The 17,500-nt window shown below is 68.1% G+C and overlaps 1 non-coding gene across 1 annotated transcript; it reads right to left on the reverse strand.

The window, feature by feature from the left end:
- Nucleotides 1–16,327: 16,327 nt before the first annotated feature.
- LOC135889837 (5S ribosomal RNA) lies at nt 16,328–16,446 on the reverse strand. The gene has a single exon (XR_010562161.1). It is a non-coding gene; the product is annotated as a 5S ribosomal RNA (ribosomal RNA).
- Between the last annotated feature and the right edge of the window lie 1,054 nt (nt 16,447–17,500).

The following is a 17,500-nucleotide window of genomic DNA, read 5'->3' on the forward strand; positions in this document are numbered from 1 at the left end:
GCTCCGGGGGGGAAAGCTTAACAGTCGTCCCCCAGACAGTGTGGGTGGGTGGGTGGGGGGGGAGGCTTAACAGTCTTCCCCCAGGCAAAGCGGGAGGCTTCGCAGTCATCCCCCGGGCAGTCCGGGGGAGGCTTAATAGTCGTCCCCCGGGCGCTCCGGAGGGGAAAGCTTAATAGTCGTCCCCCAGACAGGGTGGGTGGGGGGGAGGCTTAACAGTCTTCCCCCAGGCTGAGCGGGAGGCTTCGCAGTCGTCCCCCGGGCAGTCCGGGGGAAGGCTTAATAGTCGTCCCCCGGGCGCTCCGGGGGGGAAAGCTTAATAGTCGTCCCCCAGACAGTGTGGGTGGGTGGGGGGGGGGGGAGGCTTAACAGTCTTCCCCCAGGCTGAGCGGGAGGCTTCGCAGTCGTCCCCCGGGCAGTCCGGGGGAGGCTTAATAGTCGTCCCCCGGGCGCTCCGGAGGGGAAAGCTTAATAGTCGTCCCCCAGACAGGGTGGGTGGGGGGGAGGCTTAACAGTCTTCCCCCAGGCTGAGCGGGAGGCTTCGCAGTCGTCCCCCGGGCAGTCCGGGGGAAGGCTTAATAGTCGTCCCCCGGGCGCTCCGGGGGGGAAAGCTTAATAGTCGTCCCCCGGACAGTGTGGGTGGGTGGGTGGGGGGGAGGCTTAACAGTCTTCCCCCAGGCTGAGCGGGAGGCTTCGCAGTCGTCCCCCGGGCAGTCCGGGGGAGGCTTAATAGTCGTCCCCCGGGCGCTCCGGGGGGGAAAGCTTAACAGTCGTCCCCCAGACAGTGTGGGTGGGTGGGTGGGGGGGGAGGCTTAACAGTCTTCCCCCAGGCAAAGCGGGAGGCTTCGCAGTCATCCCCCGGGCAGTCCGGGGGAGGCTTAATAGTCGTCCCCCGGGCGCTCCGGAGGGGAAAGCTTAATAGTCGTCCCCCAGACAGGGTGGGTGGGGGGGAGGCTTAACAGTCTTCCCCCAGGCTGAGCGGGAGGCTTCGCAGTCGTCCGCCGGGCAGTCCGGGGGAAGGCTTAATAGTCGTCCCCCGGGCGCTCCGGCGGGGGGGAAGCTTAATAGTCGTCCCCCAGACAGGGTGGGTGGGGGGGAGGCTTAACAGTCTTCCCCCAGGCTGGGCGGGGGGGAGGCTTAATAGTCATCCCCCAGACAGTGTGGGTGGGTGGGGCAGGGGGGGGAGAGGCTTAGCAGTCTTCCCCTAGACTGGCCGGGGGTGGGGGCTTAGCAGTCGTCTCCAGGGTGGTCCGGGGGTGGGGGGAGGCCTCAGAGTCGCCCCTCGGAGAGTCGGGGCGGCGGCGGCGGTGGGTGTCAGGCTTTACAGCCAGCCTCCGGAGGGTGAGCGTCCTCGGACGCGATGCAGCCGCCGCAGAGAGGCAGCCTCCGAGGCTGGGAGCGGAGCACCGAGACTGGGGAGAGGGGAGCAGGAGCCCGGGAGGGGGTGGGGTGGGGGGCCTTCAGGACAACCGGTCAACCCCCGGGGAAGCGGCTGTAAAAATTTCAAAGTCCCCACCGGGACAACAGGTCAACCCCCGGGGAAGCGGCTGTAAAATTTTCTAAGTCCCCGCTCGGCCACCAGGTCAACCCACTGAATCTAATGGGTTGACCTGGTGGCCGGTTTGATTTCCGGCCACCAGGTCAACCCATTGGATTCAATGGGTTGACCTGGTGGCCGGTTTGCTGTGCGGCCCGGGTGTCACCCCACTCCGCGGGCCGCGCGGCAGTGGTCCTGAGGACCACAGAGGGGGGCTTAATAGTCGAGATGGAGCAGGTCCGGGGGAGGCTTAATAGTCGTCCCCCGGGCAGTCCGGGGGAAGGCTTAATAGTCGTCCCCCGGGCGCTCCGGAGGGGAAAGCTTAATAGTCGTCCCCCAGACAGGGTGGGTGGGGGGGAGGCTTAACAGTCTTCCCCCAGGCTGAGCGGGAGGCTTCGCAGTCGTCCCCCGGGCAGTCCGGGGGAAGGCTTAATAGTCGTCCCCCGGGCGCTCCGGGGGGGAAAGCTTAATAGTCGTCCCCCGGACAGTGTGGGTGGGTGGGTGGGGGGGAGGCTTAACAGTCTTCCCCCAGGCTGAGCGGGAGGCTTCGCAGTCGTCCCCCGGGCAGTCCGGGGGAGGCTTAATAGTCGTCCCCCGGGCGCTCCGGGGGGGAAAGCTTAACAGTCGTCCCCCAGACAGTGTGGGTGGGTGGGTGGGGGGGGAGGCTTAACAGTCTTCCCCCAGGCAAAGCGGGAGGCTTCGCAGTCATCCCCCGGGCAGTCCGGGGGAGGCTTAATAGTCGTCCCCCGGGCGCTCCGGAGGGGAAAGCTTAATAGTCGTCCCCCAGACAGGGTGGGTGGGGGGGAGGCTTAACAGTCTTCCCCCAGGCTGAGCGGGAGGCTTCGCAGTCGTCCGCCGGGCAGTCCGGGGGAAGGCTTAATAGTCGTCCCCCGGGCGCTCCGGCGGGGGGGAAGCTTAATAGTCGTCCCCCAGACAGGGTGGGTGGGGGGGAGGCTTAACAGTCTTCCCCCAGGCTGGGCGGGGGGGAGGCTTAATAGTCATCCCCCAGACAGTGTGGGTGGGTGGGGCAGGGGGGGGAGAGGCTTAGCAGTCTTCCCCTAGACTGGCCGGGGGTGGGGGCTTAGCAGTCGTCTCCAGGGTGGTCCGGGGGTGGGGGGAGGCCTCAGAGTCGCCCCTCGGAGAGTCGGGGCGGCGGCGGCGGTGGGTGTCAGGCTTTACAGCCAGCCTCCGGAGGGTGAGCGTCCTCGGACGCGATGCAGCCGCCGCAGAGAGGCAGCCTCCGAGGCTGGGAGCGGAGCACCGAGACTGGGGAGAGGGGAGCAGGAGCCCGGGAGGGGGTGGGGTGGGGGGCCTTCAGGACAACCGGTCAACCCCCGGGGAAGCGGCTGTAAAAATTTCAAAGTCCCCACCGGGACAACAGGTCAACCCCCGGGGAAGCGGCTGTAAAATTTTCTAAGTCCCCGCTCGGCCACCAGGTCAACCCACTGAATCTAATGGGTTGACCTGGTGGCCGGTTTGATTTCCGGCCACCAGGTCAACCCATTGGATTCAATGGGTTGACCTGGTGGCCGGTTTGCTGTGCGGCCCGGGTGTCACCCCACTCCGCGGGCCGCGCGGCAGTGGTCCTGAGGACCACAGAGGGGGGCTTAATAGTCGAGATGGAGCAGGTCCGGGGGAGGCTTAATAGTCGTCCCCCGGGCAGTCCGGGGGAAGGCTTAATAGTCGTCCCCCGGGCGCTCCGGAGGGGAAAGCTTAATAGTCGTCCCCCAGACAGGGTGGGTGGGGGGGAGGCTTAACAGTCTTCCCCCAGGCTGAGCGGGAGGCTTCGCAGTCGTCCCCCGGGCAGTCCGGGGGAAGGCTTAATAGTCGTCCCCCGGGCGCTCCGGGGGGGAAAGCTTAATAGTCGTCCCCCGGACAGTGTGGGTGGGTGGGTGGGGGGGAGGCTTAACAGTCTTCCCCCAGGCTGAGCGGGAGGCTTCGCAGTCGTCCCCCGGGCAGTCCGGGGGAGGCTTAATAGTCGTCCCCCGGGCGCTCCGGGGGGGAAAGCTTAACAGTCGTCCCCCAGACAGTGTGGGTGGGTGGGTGGGGGGGGAGGCTTAACAGTCTTCCCCCAGGCAAAGCGGGAGGCTTCGCAGTCATCCCCCGGGCAGTCCGGGGGAGGCTTAATAGTCGTCCCCCGGGCGCTCCGGAGGGGAAAGCTTAATAGTCGTCCCCCAGACAGGGTGGGTGGGGGGGAGGCTTAACAGTCTTCCCCCAGGCTGAGCGGGAGGCTTCGCAGTCGTCCGCCGGGCAGTCCGGGGGAAGGCTTAATAGTCGTCCCCCGGGCGCTCCGGCGGGGGGGAAGCTTAATAGTCGTCCCCCAGACAGGGTGGGTGGGGGGGAGGCTTAACAGTCTTCCCCCAGGCTGGGCGGGGGGGAGGCTTAATAGTCATCCCCCAGACAGTGTGGGTGGGTGGGGCAGGGGGGGGAGAGGCTTAGCAGTCTTCCCCTAGACTGGCCGGGGGTGGGGGCTTAGCAGTCGTCTCCAGGGTGGTCCGGGGGTGGGGGGAGGCCTCAGAGTCGCCCCTCGGAGAGTCGGGGCGGCGGCGGCGGTGGGTGTCAGGCTTTACAGCCAGCCTCCGGAGGGTGAGCGTCCTCGGACGCGATGCAGCCGCCGCAGAGAGGCAGCCTCCGAGGCTGGGAGCGGAGCACCGAGACTGGGGAGAGGGGAGCAGGAGCCCGGGAGGGGGTGGGGTGGGGGGCCTTCAGGACAACCGGTCAACCCCCGGGGAAGCGGCTGTAAAAATTTCAAAGTCCCCACCGGGACAACAGGTCAACCCCCGGGGAAGCGGCTGTAAAATTTTCTAAGTCCCCGCTCGGCCACCAGGTCAACCCACTGAATCTAATGGGTTGACCTGGTGGCCGGTTTGATTTCCGGCCACCAGGTCAACCCATTGGATTCAATGGGTTGACCTGGTGGCCGGTTTGCTGTGCGGCCCGGGTGTCACCCCACTCCGCGGGCCGCGCGGCAGTGGTCCTGAGGACCACAGAGGGGGGCTTAATAGTCGAGATGGAGCAGGTCCGGGGGAGGCTTAATAGTCGTCCCCCGGGCAGTCCGGGGGAAGGCTTAATAGTCGTCCCCCGGGCGCTCCGGAGGGGAAAGCTTAATAGTCGTCCCCCAGACAGGGTGGGTGGGGGGGAGGCTTAACAGTCTTCCCCCAGGCTGAGCGGGAGGCTTCGCAGTCGTCCCCCGGGCAGTCCGGGGGAAGGCTTAATAGTCGTCCCCCGGGCGCTCCGGGGGGGAAAGCTTAATAGTCGTCCCCCGGACAGTGTGGGTGGGTGGGTGGGGGGGAGGCTTAACAGTCTTCCCCCAGGCTGAGCGGGAGGCTTCGCAGTCGTCCCCCGGGCAGTCCGGGGGAGGCTTAATAGTCGTCCCCCGGGCGCTCCGGGGGGGAAAGCTTAACAGTCGTCCCCCAGACAGTGTGGGTGGGTGGGTGGGGGGGGAGGCTTAACAGTCTTCCCCCAGGCAAAGCGGGAGGCTTCGCAGTCATCCCCCGGGCAGTCCGGGGGAGGCTTAATAGTCGTCCCCCGGGCGCTCCGGAGGGGAAAGCTTAATAGTCGTCCCCCAGACAGGGTGGGTGGGGGGGAGGCTTAACAGTCTTCCCCCAGGCTGAGCGGGAGGCTTCGCAGTCGTCCGCCGGGCAGTCCGGGGGAAGGCTTAATAGTCGTCCCCCGGGCGCTCCGGCGGGGGGGAAGCTTAATAGTCGTCCCCCAGACAGGGTGGGTGGGGGGGAGGCTTAACAGTCTTCCCCCAGGCTGGGCGGGGGGGAGGCTTAATAGTCATCCCCCAGACAGTGTGGGTGGGTGGGGCAGGGGGGGGAGAGGCTTAGCAGTCTTCCCCTAGACTGGCCGGGGGTGGGGGCTTAGCAGTCGTCTCCAGGGTGGTCCGGGGGTGGGGGGAGGCCTCAGAGTCGCCCCTCGGAGAGTCGGGGCGGCGGCGGCGGTGGGTGTCAGGCTTTACAGCCAGCCTCCGGAGGGTGAGCGTCCTCGGACGCGATGCAGCCGCCGCAGAGAGGCAGCCTCCGAGGCTGGGAGCGGAGCACCGAGACTGGGGAGAGGGGAGCAGGAGCCCGGGAGGGGGTGGGGTGGGGGGCCTTCAGGACAACCGGTCAACCCCCGGGGAAGCGGCTGTAAAAATTTCAAAGTCCCCACCGGGACAACAGGTCAACCCCCGGGGAAGCGGCTGTAAAATTTTCTAAGTCCCCGCTCGGCCACCAGGTCAACCCACTGAATCTAATGGGTTGACCTGGTGGCCGGTTTGATTTCCGGCCACCAGGTCAACCCATTGGATTCAATGGGTTGACCTGGTGGCCGGTTTGCTGTGCGGCCCGGGTGTCACCCCACTCCGCGGGCCGCGCGGCAGTGGTCCTGAGGACCACAGAGGGGGGCTTAATAGTCGAGATGGAGCAGGTCCGGGGGAGGCTTAATAGTCGTCCCCCGGGCAGTCCGGGGGAAGGCTTAATAGTCGTCCCCCGGGCGCTCCGGAGGGGAAAGCTTAATAGTCGTCCCCCAGACAGGGTGGGTGGGGGGGAGGCTTAACAGTCTTCCCCCAGGCTGAGCGGGAGGCTTCGCAGTCGTCCCCCGGGCAGTCCGGGGGAAGGCTTAATAGTCGTCCCCCGGGCGCTCCGGGGGGGAAAGCTTAATAGTCGTCCCCCGGACAGTGTGGGTGGGTGGGGGGGGGGGAGGCTTAACACTCTTCCCCCAGGCTGAGCGGGAGGCTTCGCAGTCGTCCCCCGGGCAGTCCGGGGGAGGCTTAATAGTCGTCCCCCGGGCGCTCCGGGGGGGAAAGCTTAACAGTCGTCCCCCAGACAGTGTGGGTGGGTGGGTGGGGGGGGAGGCTTAACAGTCTTCCCCCAGGCAAAGCGGGAGGCTTCGCAGTCATCCCCCGGGCAGTCCGGGGGAGGCTTAATAGTCGTCCCCCGGGCGCTCCGGAGGGGAAAGCTTAATAGTCGTCCCCCAGACAGGGTGGGTGGGGGGGAGGCTTAACAGTCTTCCCCCAGGCTGAGCGGGAGGCTTCGCAGTCGTCCCCCGGGCAGTCCGGGGGAAGGCTTAATAGTCGTCCCCCGGGCGCTCCGGGGGGGAAAGCTTAATAGTCGTCCCCCAGACAGTGTGGGTGGGTGGGTGGGGGGGAGGCTTAACAGTCTTCCCCCAGGCTGAGCGGGAGGCTTCGCAGTCGTCCCCCGGGCAGTCCGGGGGAGGCTTAATAGTCGTCCCCCGGGCGCTCCGGGGGGGAAAGCTTAACAGTCGTCCCCCAGACAGTGTGGGTGGGTGGGTGGGGGGGGAGGCTTAACAGTCTTCCCCCCGGCAAAGCGGGAGGCTTCGCAGTCATCCCCCGGGCAGTCCGGGGGAGGCTTAATAGTCGTCCCCCGGGCGCTCCGGAGGGGAAAGCTTAATAGTCGTCCCCCAGACAGGGTGGGTGGGGGGGAGGCTTAACAGTCTTCCCCCAGGCTGAGCGGGAGGCTTCGCAGTCGTCCGCCGGGCAGTCCGGGGGAAGGCTTAATAGTCGTCCCCCGGGCGCTCCGGCGGGGGGGAAGCTTAATAGTCGTCCCCCAGACAGGGTGGGTGGGGGGGAGGCTTAACAGTCTTCCCCCAGGCTGGGCGGGGGGGAGGCTTAATAGTCATCCCCCAGACAGTGTGGGTGGGTGGGGCAGGGGGGGGAGAGGCTTAGCAGTCTTCCCCTAGACTGGCCGGGGGTGGGGGCTTAGCAGTCGTCTCCAGGGTGGTCCGGGGGTGGGGGGAGGCCTCAGAGTCGCCCCTCGGAGAGTCGGGGCGGCGGCGGCGGTGGGTGTCAGGCTTTACAGCCAGCCTCCGGAGGGTGAGCGTCCTCGGACGCGATGCAGCCGCCGCAGAGAGGCAGCCTCCGAGGCTGGGAGCGGAGCACCGAGACTGGGGAGAGGGGAGCAGGAGCCCGGGAGGGGGTGGGGTGGGGGGCCTTCAGGACAACCGGTCAACCCCCGGGGAAGCGGCTGTAAAAATTTCAAAGTCCCCACCGGGACAACAGGTCAACCCCCGGGGAAGCGGCTGTAAAATTTTCTAAGTCCCCGCTCGGCCACCAGGTCAACCCACTGAATCTAATGGGTTGACCTGGTGGCCGGTTTGATTTCCGGCCACCAGGTCAACCCATTGGATTCAATGGGTTGACCTGGTGGCCGGTTTGCTGTGCGGCCCGGGTGTCACCCCACTCCGCGGGCCGCGCGGCAGTGGTCCTGAGGACCACAGAGGGGGGCTTAATAGTCGAGATGGAGCAGGTCCGGGGGAGGCTTAATAGTCGTCCCCCGGGCAGTCCGGGGGAAGGCTTAATAGTCGTCCCCCGGGCGCTCCGGAGGGGAAAGCTTAATAGTCGTCCCCCAGACAGGGTGGGTGGGGGGGAGGCTTAACAGTCTTCCCCCAGGCTGAGCGGGAGGCTTCGCAGTCGTCCCCCGGGCAGTCCGGGGGAAGGCTTAATAGTCGTCCCCCGGGCGCTCCGGGGGGGAAAGCTTAATAGTCGTCCCCCGGACAGTGTGGGTGGGTGGGTGGGGGGGAGGCTTAACAGTCTTCCCCCAGGCTGAGCGGGAGGCTTCGCAGTCGTCCCCCGGGCAGTCCGGGGGAGGCTTAATAGTCGTCCCCCGGGCGCTCCGGGGGGGAAAGCTTAACAGTCGTCCCCCAGACAGTGTGGGTGGGTGGGTGGGGGGGGAGGCTTAACAGTCTTCCCCCAGGCAAAGCGGGAGGCTTCGCAGTCATCCCCCGGGCAGTCCGGGGGAGGCTTAATAGTCGTCCCCCGGGCGCTCCGGAGGGGAAAGCTTAATAGTCGTCCCCCAGACAGGGTGGGTGGGGGGGAGGCTTAACAGTCTTCCCCCAGGCTGAGCGGGAGGCTTCGCAGTCGTCCGCCGGGCAGTCCGGGGGAAGGCTTAATAGTCGTCCCCCGGGCGCTCCGGCGGGGGGGAAGCTTAATAGTCGTCCCCCAGACAGGGTGGGTGGGGGGGAGGCTTAACAGTCTTCCCCCAGGCTGGGCGGGGGGGAGGCTTAATAGTCATCCCCCAGACAGTGTGGGTGGGTGGGGCAGGGGGGGGAGAGGCTTAGCAGTCTTCCCCTAGACTGGCCGGGGGTGGGGGCTTAGCAGTCGTCTCCAGGGTGGTCCGGGGGTGGGGGGAGGCCTCAGAGTCGCCCCTCGGAGAGTCGGGGCGGCGGCGGCGGTGGGTGTCAGGCTTTACAGCCAGCCTCCGGAGGGTGAGCGTCCTCGGACGCGATGCAGCCGCCGCAGAGAGGCAGCCTCCGAGGCTGGGAGCGGAGCACCGAGACTGGGGAGAGGGGAGCAGGAGCCCGGGAGGGGGTGGGGTGGGGGGCCTTCAGGACAACCGGTCAACCCCCGGGGAAGCGGCTGTAAAAATTTCAAAGTCCCCACCGGGACAACAGGTCAACCCCCGGGGAAGCGGCTGTAAAATTTTCTAAGTCCCCGCTCGGCCACCAGGTCAACCCACTGAATCTAATGGGTTGACCTGGTGGCCGGTTTGATTTCCGGCCACCAGGTCAACCCATTGGATTCAATGGGTTGACCTGGTGGCCGGTTTGCTGTGCGGCCCGGGTGTCACCCCACTCCGCGGGCCGCGCGGCAGTGGTCCTGAGGACCACAGAGGGGGGCTTAATAGTCGAGATGGAGCAGGTCCGGGGGAGGCTTAATAGTCGTCCCCCGGGCAGTCCGGGGGAAGGCTTAATAGTCGTCCCCCGGGCGCTCCGGAGGGGAAAGCTTAATAGTCGTCCCCCAGACAGGGTGGGTGGGGGGGAGGCTTAACAGTCTTCCCCCAGGCTGAGCGGGAGGCTTCGCAGTCGTCCCCCGGGCAGTCCGGGGGAAGGCTTAATAGTCGTCCCCCGGGCGCTCCGGGGGGGAAAGCTTAATAGTCGTCCCCCGGACAGTGTGGGTGGGTGGGTGGGGGGGAGGCTTAACAGTCTTCCCCCAGGCTGAGCGGGAGGCTTCGCAGTCGTCCCCCGGGCAGTCCGGGGGAGGCTTAATAGTCGTCCCCCGGGCGCTCCGGGGGGGAAAGCTTAACAGTCGTCCCCCAGACAGTGTGGGTGGGTGGGTGGGGGGGGAGGCTTAACAGTCTTCCCCCAGGCAAAGCGGGAGGCTTCGCAGTCATCCCCCGGGCAGTCCGGGGGAGGCTTAATAGTCGTCCCCCGGGCGCTCCGGAGGGGAAAGCTTAATAGTCGTCCCCCAGACAGGGTGGGTGGGGGGGAGGCTTAACAGTCTTCCCCCAGGCTGAGCGGGAGGCTTCGCAGTCGTCCGCCGGGCAGTCCGGGGGAAGGCTTAATAGTCGTCCCCCGGGCGCTCCGGCGGGGGGGAAGCTTAATAGTCGTCCCCCAGACAGGGTGGGTGGGGGGGAGGCTTAACAGTCTTCCCCCAGGCTGGGCGGGGGGGAGGCTTAATAGTCATCCCCCAGACAGTGTGGGTGGGTGGGGCAGGGGGGGGAGAGGCTTAGCAGTCTTCCCCTAGACTGGCCGGGGGTGGGGGCTTAGCAGTCGTCTCCAGGGTGGTCCGGGGGTGGGGGGAGGCCTCAGAGTCGCCCCTCGGAGAGTCGGGGCGGCGGCGGCGGTGGGTGTCAGGCTTTACAGCCAGCCTCCGGAGGGTGAGCGTCCTCGGACGCGATGCAGCCGCCGCAGAGAGGCAGCCTCCGAGGCTGGGAGCGGAGCACCGAGACTGGGGAGAGGGGAGCAGGAGCCCGGGAGGGGGTGGGGTGGGGGGCCTTCAGGACAACCGGTCAACCCCCGGGGAAGCGGCTGTAAAAATTTCAAAGTCCCCACCGGGACAACAGGTCAACCCCCGGGGAAGCGGCTGTAAAATTTTCTAAGTCCCCGCTCGGCCACCAGGTCAACCCACTGAATCTAATGGGTTGACCTGGTGGCCGGTTTGATTTCCGGCCACCAGGTCAACCCATTGGATTCAATGGGTTGACCTGGTGGCCGGTTTGCTGTGCGGCCCGGGTGTCACCCCACTCCGCGGGCCGCGCGGCAGTGGTCCTGAGGACCACAGAGGGGGGCTTAATAGTCGAGATGGAGCAGGTCCGGGGGAGGCTTAATAGTCGTCCCCCGGGCAGTCCGGGGGAAGGCTTAATAGTCGTCCCCCGGGCGCTCCGGAGGGGAAAGCTTAATAGTCGTCCCCCAGACAGGGTGGGTGGGGGGGAGGCTTAACAGTCTTCCCCCAGGCTGAGCGGGAGGCTTCGCAGTCGTCCCCCGGGCAGTCCGGGGGAAGGCTTAATAGTCGTCCCCCGGGCGCTCCGGGGGGGAAAGCTTAATAGTCGTCCCCCGGACAGTGTGGGTGGGTGGGTGGGGGGGAGGCTTAACAGTCTTCCCCCAGGCTGAGCGGGAGGCTTCGCAGTCGTCCCCCGGGCAGTCCGGGGGAGGCTTAATAGTCGTCCCCCGGGCGCTCCGGGGGGGAAAGCTTAACAGTCGTCCCCCAGACAGTGTGGGTGGGTGGGTGGGGGGGGAGGCTTAACAGTCTTCCCCCAGGCAAAGCGGGAGGCTTCGCAGTCATCCCCCGGGCAGTCCGGGGGAGGCTTAATAGTCGTCCCCCGGGCGCTCCGGAGGGGAAAGCTTAATAGTCGTCCCCCAGACAGGGTGGGTGGGGGGGAGGCTTAACAGTCTTCCCCCAGGCTGAGCGGGAGGCTTCGCAGTCGTCCGCCGGGCAGTCCGGGGGAAGGCTTAATAGTCGTCCCCCGGGCGCTCCGGCGGGGGGGAAGCTTAATAGTCGTCCCCCAGACAGGGTGGGTGGGGGGGAGGCTTAACAGTCTTCCCCCAGGCTGGGCGGGGGGGAGGCTTAATAGTCATCCCCCAGACAGTGTGGGTGGGTGGGGCAGGGGGGGGAGAGGCTTAGCAGTCTTCCCCTAGACTGGCCGGGGGTGGGGGCTTAGCAGTCGTCTCCAGGGTGGTCCGGGGGTGGGGGGAGGCCTCAGAGTCGCCCCTCGGAGAGTCGGGGCGGCGGCGGCGGTGGGTGTCAGGCTTTACAGCCAGCCTCCGGAGGGTGAGCGTCCTCGGACGCGATGCAGCCGCCGCAGAGAGGCAGCCTCCGAGGCTGGGAGCGGAGCACCGAGACTGGGGAGAGGGGAGCAGGAGCCCGGGAGGGGGTGGGGTGGGGGGCCTTCAGGACAACCGGTCAACCCCCGGGGAAGCGGCTGTAAAAATTTCAAAGTCCCCACCGGGACAACAGGTCAACCCCCGGGGAAGCGGCTGTAAAATTTTCTAAGTCCCCGCTCGGCCACCAGGTCAACCCACTGAATCTAATGGGTTGACCTGGTGGCCGGTTTGATTTCCGGCCACCAGGTCAACCCATTGGATTCAATGGGTTGACCTGGTGGCCGGTTTGCTGTGCGGCCCGGGTGTCACCCCACTCCGCGGGCCGCGCGGCAGTGGTCCTGAGGACCACAGAGGGGGGCTTAATAGTCGAGATGGAGCAGGTCCGGGGGAGGCTTAATAGTCGTCCCCCGGGCAGTCCGGGGGAAGGCTTAATAGTCGTCCCCCGGGCGCTCCGGAGGGGAAAGCTTAATAGTCGTCCCCCAGACAGGGTGGGTGGGGGGGAGGCTTAACAGTCTTCCCCCAGGCTGAGCGGGAGGCTTCGCAGTCGTCCCCCGGGCAGTCCGGGGGAAGGCTTAATAGTCGTCCCCCGGGCGCTCCGGGGGGGAAAGCTTAATAGTCGTCCCCCGGACAGTGTGGGTGGGTGGGGGGGGGGGAGGCTTAACACTCTTCCCCCAGGCTGAGCGGGAGGCTTCGCAGTCGTCCCCCGGGCAGTCCGGGGGAGGCTTAATAGTCGTCCCCCGGGCGCTCCGGGGGGGAAAGCTTAACAGTCGTCCCCCAGACAGTGTGGGTGGGTGGGTGGGGGGGGAGGCTTAACAGTCTTCCCCCAGGCAAAGCGGGAGGCTTCGCAGTCATCCCCCGGGCAGTCCGGGGGAGGCTTAATAGTCGTCCCCCGGGCGCTCCGGAGGGGAAAGCTTAATAGTCGTCCCCCAGACAGGGTGGGTGGGGGGGAGGCTTAACAGTCTTCCCCCAGGCTGAGCGGGAGGCTTCGCAGTCGTCCCCCGGGCAGTCCGGGGGAAGGCTTAATAGTCGTCCCCCGGGCGCTCCGGGGGGGAAAGCTTAATAGTCGTCCCCCAGACAGTGTGGGTGGGTGGGTGGGGGGGAGGCTTAACAGTCTTCCCCCAGGCTGAGCGGGAGGCTTCGCAGTCGTCCCCCGGGCAGTCCGGGGGAGGCTTAATAGTCGTCCCCCGGGCGCTCCGGGGGGGAAAGCTTAACAGTCGTCCCCCAGACAGTGTGGGTGGGTGGGTGGGGGGGGAGGCTTAACAGTCTTCCCCCCGGCAAAGCGGGAGGCTTCGCAGTCATCCCCCGGGCAGTCCGGGGGAGGCTTAATAGTCGTCCCCCGGGCGCTCCGGAGGGGAAAGCTTAATAGTCGTCCCCCAGACAGGGTGGGTGGGGGGGAGGCTTAACAGTCTTCCCCCAGGCTGAGCGGGAGGCTTCGCAGTCGTCCGCCGGGCAGTCCGGGGGAAGGCTTAATAGTCGTCCCCCGGGCGCTCCGGCGGGGGGGAAGCTTAATAGTCGTCCCCCAGACAGGGTGGGTGGGGGGGAGGCTTAACAGTCTTCCCCCAGGCTGGGCGGGGGGGAGGCTTAATAGTCATCCCCCAGACAGTGTGGGTGGGTGGGGCAGGGGGGGGAGAGGCTTAGCAGTCTTCCCCTAGACTGGCCGGGGGTGGGGGCTTAGCAGTCGTCTCCAGGGTGGTCCGGGGGTGGGGGGAGGCCTCAGAGTCGCCCCTCGGAGAGTCGGGGCGGCGGCGGCGGTGGGTGTCAGGCTTTACAGCCAGCCTCCGGAGGGTGAGCGTCCTCGGACGCGATGCAGCCGCCGCAGAGAGGCAGCCTCCGAGGCTGGGAGCGGAGCACCGAGACTGGGGAGAGGGGAGCAGGAGCCCGGGAGGGGGTGGGGTGGGGGGCCTTCAGGACAACCGGTCAACCCCCGGGGAAGCGGCTGTAAAAATTTCAAAGTCCCCACCGGGACAACAGGTCAACCCCCGGGGAAGCGGCTGTAAAATTTTCCAAGTCCCCGCTCGGCCACCAGGTCAACCCACTGAATCTAATGGGTTGACCTGGTGGCCGGTTTGATTTCCGGCCACCAGGTCAACCCATTGGATTCAATGGGTTGACCTGGTGGCCGGTTTGCTGTGCGGCCCGGGTGTCACCCCACTCCGCGGGCCGCGCGGCAGTGGTCCTGAGGACCACAGAGGGGGGCTTAATAGTCGAGATGGAGCAGGTCCGGGGGAGGCTTAATAGTCGTCCCCCGGGCAGTCCGGGGGAAGGCTTAATAGTCGTCCCCCGGGCGCTCCGGAGGGGAAAGCTTAATAGTCGTCCCCCAGACAGGGTGGGTGGGGGGGAGGCTTAACAGTCTTCCCCCAGGCTGAGCGGGAGGCTTCGCAGTCGTCCCCCGGGCAGTCCGGGGGAAGGCTTAATAGTCGTCCCCCGGGCGCTCCGGGGGGGAAAGCTTAATAGTCGTCCCCCAGACAGTGTGGGTGGGTGGGGGGGGGGGAGGCTTAACAGTCTTCCCCCAGGCTGAGCGGGAGGCTTCGCAGTCGTCCCCCGGGCAGTCCGGGGGAGGCTTAATAGTCGTCCCCCGGGCGCTCCGGGGGGGAAAGCTTAACAGTCGTCCCCCAGACAGTGTGGGTGGGTGGGTGGGGGGGGAGGCTTAACAGTCTTCCCCCAGGCAAAGCGGGAGGCTTCGCAGTCATCCCCCGGGCAGTCCGGGGGAGGCTTAATAGTCGTCCCCCGGGCGCTCCGGGGGGGAAAGCTTAATAGTCGTCCCCCAGACAGGGTGGGTGGGGGGGAGGCTTAACAGTCTTCCCCCAGGCTGAGCGGGAGGCTTCGCAGTCGTCCGCCGGGCAGTCCGGGGGAAGGCTTAATAGTCGTCCCCCGGGCGCTCCGGCGGGGGGGAAGCTTAATAGTCGTCCCCCAGACAGGGTGGGTGGGGGGGAGGCTTAACAGTCTTCCCCCAGGCTGGGCGGGGGGGAGGCTTAATAGTCATCCCCCAGACAGTGTGGGTGGGTGGGGCAGGGGGGGGAGAGGCTTAGCAGTCTTCCCCTAGACTGGCCGGGGGTGGGGGCTTAGCAGTCGTCTCCAGGGTGGTCCGGGGGTGGGGGGAGGCCTCAGAGTCGCCCCTCGGAGAATCGGGGCGGCGGCGGTGGTGGGTGTCAGGCTTTACAGCCAGCCTCCGGAGGGTGAGCGTCCTCGGACGCGATGCAGCCGCCGCAGAGAGGGAGCCTCCGAGGCTGGGAGCGGAGCACCGAGGCTGGGGAGAGGGGAGCAGGAGCCCGGGGGTGGGGGTGGGGGTGGGGGGCCTTCAGGACAACCGGTCAAGCCCCGGGAAGCGGCTGTAAAATTTTCAAAGTCCCCACCGGGACAACAGGTCACGCCCCGGGAAAAGGCTGGAAAATTTCCTAAGTCCCCGCTCGGCCACCAGGTCCACCCAGGTCTAGCAATGGGGTTGACCTGCCTGATGGCCGGTTAGTATCAACGTAGTCTCACACAGGAGGGCAGCTCTCAGGCCGGCCGGCTGCGGCTGACTCTGGGGCGGTGCCCGGTGCCCGGCAGCGAGGCGCGGGGGGGGTGGGGGGGGTGAGGGGGGGGGGAGCGACACGGGGCTTACCGGCCCCGGGGCCGGGGGCGCCTCCTGCGGCTTTGGGGGCCGCGGGTCCTCCGTGGCATCCAGGCCAGGCCTCTCCTGCCTGGCCGCGGGGGGATTCGGGGGCGGTCCCGCGGGCCGGCGGCCGGGCGCAGGGGGGGGGGCCCGAGCGAGTCCGCCCCGGGCCCGGGGTCTCCCCCTGCGGCTCAGGGGGGGGCGTGGGTCCTCGGGGGAGGAAGCCCGGGGGGAGCTGCAGACCCGCCGTGGGGCCCTCCAGGCCAGGCCTCGCCTGGGTGGCCGCGGGGGGATTCGGGTCGGGCCCGCGGACCGGCGGCCGGGCGCAGCGGGGCCGGGAGGGTCCGGGCCAGTCCGCCGCATGCCCGGGGTCTCCCCCAGCGGCTTCGGTGGCCGTGGGTCCCCGGTGGGGCAAGCGGCGGGGAGCCTGACACCCGCCGTGGGGCCCTCCAGGCCAGGCCTCGCCTGGGTGGCCGGGGGGGGATTCGGGGCGGTCCCGCGGGCCGGCGGCCGGGCGCAGGGGGGCCGGGAGGGGCCGGGCCAGTCCGCCCCATGCCCGGGGTCTCCCCCAGCGGCTTCGGTGGCCGTGGGTCCCCGGTGGGGCAAGCGGCGGGGAGCCTGACACCCGCCGTGGGGCCCTCCAGGCCAGGCCTCGCCTGGGTGGCCGCGGGGGGATTCGGGGCGGTCCCGCGGGCCGGCGGCCGGGCGCAGGGGGGCCGGGAGGGGCCGCGCCAGTCCGCCCCATGCCCGGGGTCTCCCCCCAGCGGCTTCGGTGGCCGTGGGTCCCCGGTGGGGCAAGCGGCGGGGAGCCTGACACCCGCCGTGGGGCCCTCCAGGCCAGGCCTCGCCTGGGTGGCCGCGGGGGGATTCGGGGCGGTCCCGCGGGCCGGCGGCCGGGCGCAGGGGGGCCGGGAGGGGCCGGGCCAGTCCGCCCCATGCCCGGGGTCTCCCCCAGCGGCTTCGGTGGCCGGGGGTCCTCCGCGGAGGAAGCCGGGTGGGTGTTGGGGGGAGCCGGACCCCAGGCGCCCCGACCCGTGACCTGCGGCCGCGACCTCCGACTCGGCAGGAGCGACGAGGGGCTTTCTGGCCCGCCCCCCCCCCCCCTTCTCCTTCCTCCCCAGAAAAAGGAGAGAGAGCTGGCTCGGACCGGGAAAAGCTGCCTACGGCACCTGGGATTCCCAGGCGGTCACCCATCCAAGTACTAGCCAGGCCCGGGACGGTTTACCTTCCGAGATCGGACGGGATCGGGGGCGTTCGGTCCGGTATGGCCGTAGGCACCCGGCTCCGCGCCTCCTCGCCCGCTTTCCCCTGCCGGCGCCCGGGCCTGCCGCACGGCGAGCCCCGGTCGGACTGCCCCGTGCGGCAGGGCCCCCGTCTCTCGCGGGCCCGATCCTTTTTTTTCCTTTTCAAGCTCCGGGGCCCGGGCTGGCCCGTCAGAGCCCCTTCCCCTCCCCCCCCCCCCTCCCTCCGGCGTCGGGAAAAATATTTTCCCGGACTTCCAGCGGGCCCGATCCTGTCAGCCGGGGGTGGGGGGGGGGGCAGTCCCTCGCTGCGGCCAGGGAGGGTGAGCCCGGGGCGGCTTGCCTGGCGGCCGGGTCCCGGCAGGCCCGATCCATTCCCCCCCTCCCCGTCTCCCCGTCCCCCAGCGGTTCCAGCGGTTCCCCGCCCCGCCCCCGCGCCTGGTTCGCACCCTGTTCCTTCGGGCCGAGGAAGGCGTACCCCGGGGGGAACCGTCCGAGTCCCCTCCCGGGCACCAGGTCAACCCGTGGAATCGAACGGGGTTCACCTGGCTGGCCGGTATGCTTTCCGGCCACCGGGTCAACCCATAGGTTTTAACTGGTATACCTGGTGGCCGCTTTGCCAGGTCAACCCGGTTCTCCCTCCTTCCCTGGGCGCCCCCTCCTCGGAGGCGTCGGGTTAAACTTTTTCCAGACTTCCAGGGGCCCGATCCAGTCAGCCGGGAGGCAGTCCCTCGCTGCGGCCGGGGACGGTGAACCCAGGTCGGCCTGCCTGGCGGCCGGGTCCCTGTCTCTCGTGGGCCCGATCCTTCTTTTCCTTTTCGAGCAGGGGGGGCCCGGCCCGCCCCGGTAGCGCTCCTCGGAGGCGTCGGGCAATTCCCCCCCCCCCCCCGCACCCCACCCAGACTTCCAGGGGCCCGATCCTGACGGCCGGGAGGCAGTCCCTCGCTGCGTCCGGGGACGGTGAGATGCTCGGCCACCAGGTCAACCCGGAGGAAGCGGGCTGAAATTTTTTTTTCCAAGTCCGAAAGATTGTCCAAGTCCCCGCTCGGCCACCAGGTCAACCCGGAGGAAGCGGGCTGACAATTTTTT

This window comes from Emys orbicularis, chromosome 15 (genome assembly GCF_028017835.1).
Source record: "Emys orbicularis isolate rEmyOrb1 chromosome 15, rEmyOrb1.hap1, whole genome shotgun sequence".
Lineage (NCBI taxonomy): Eukaryota > Metazoa > Chordata > Testudines > Emydidae > Emys > Emys orbicularis.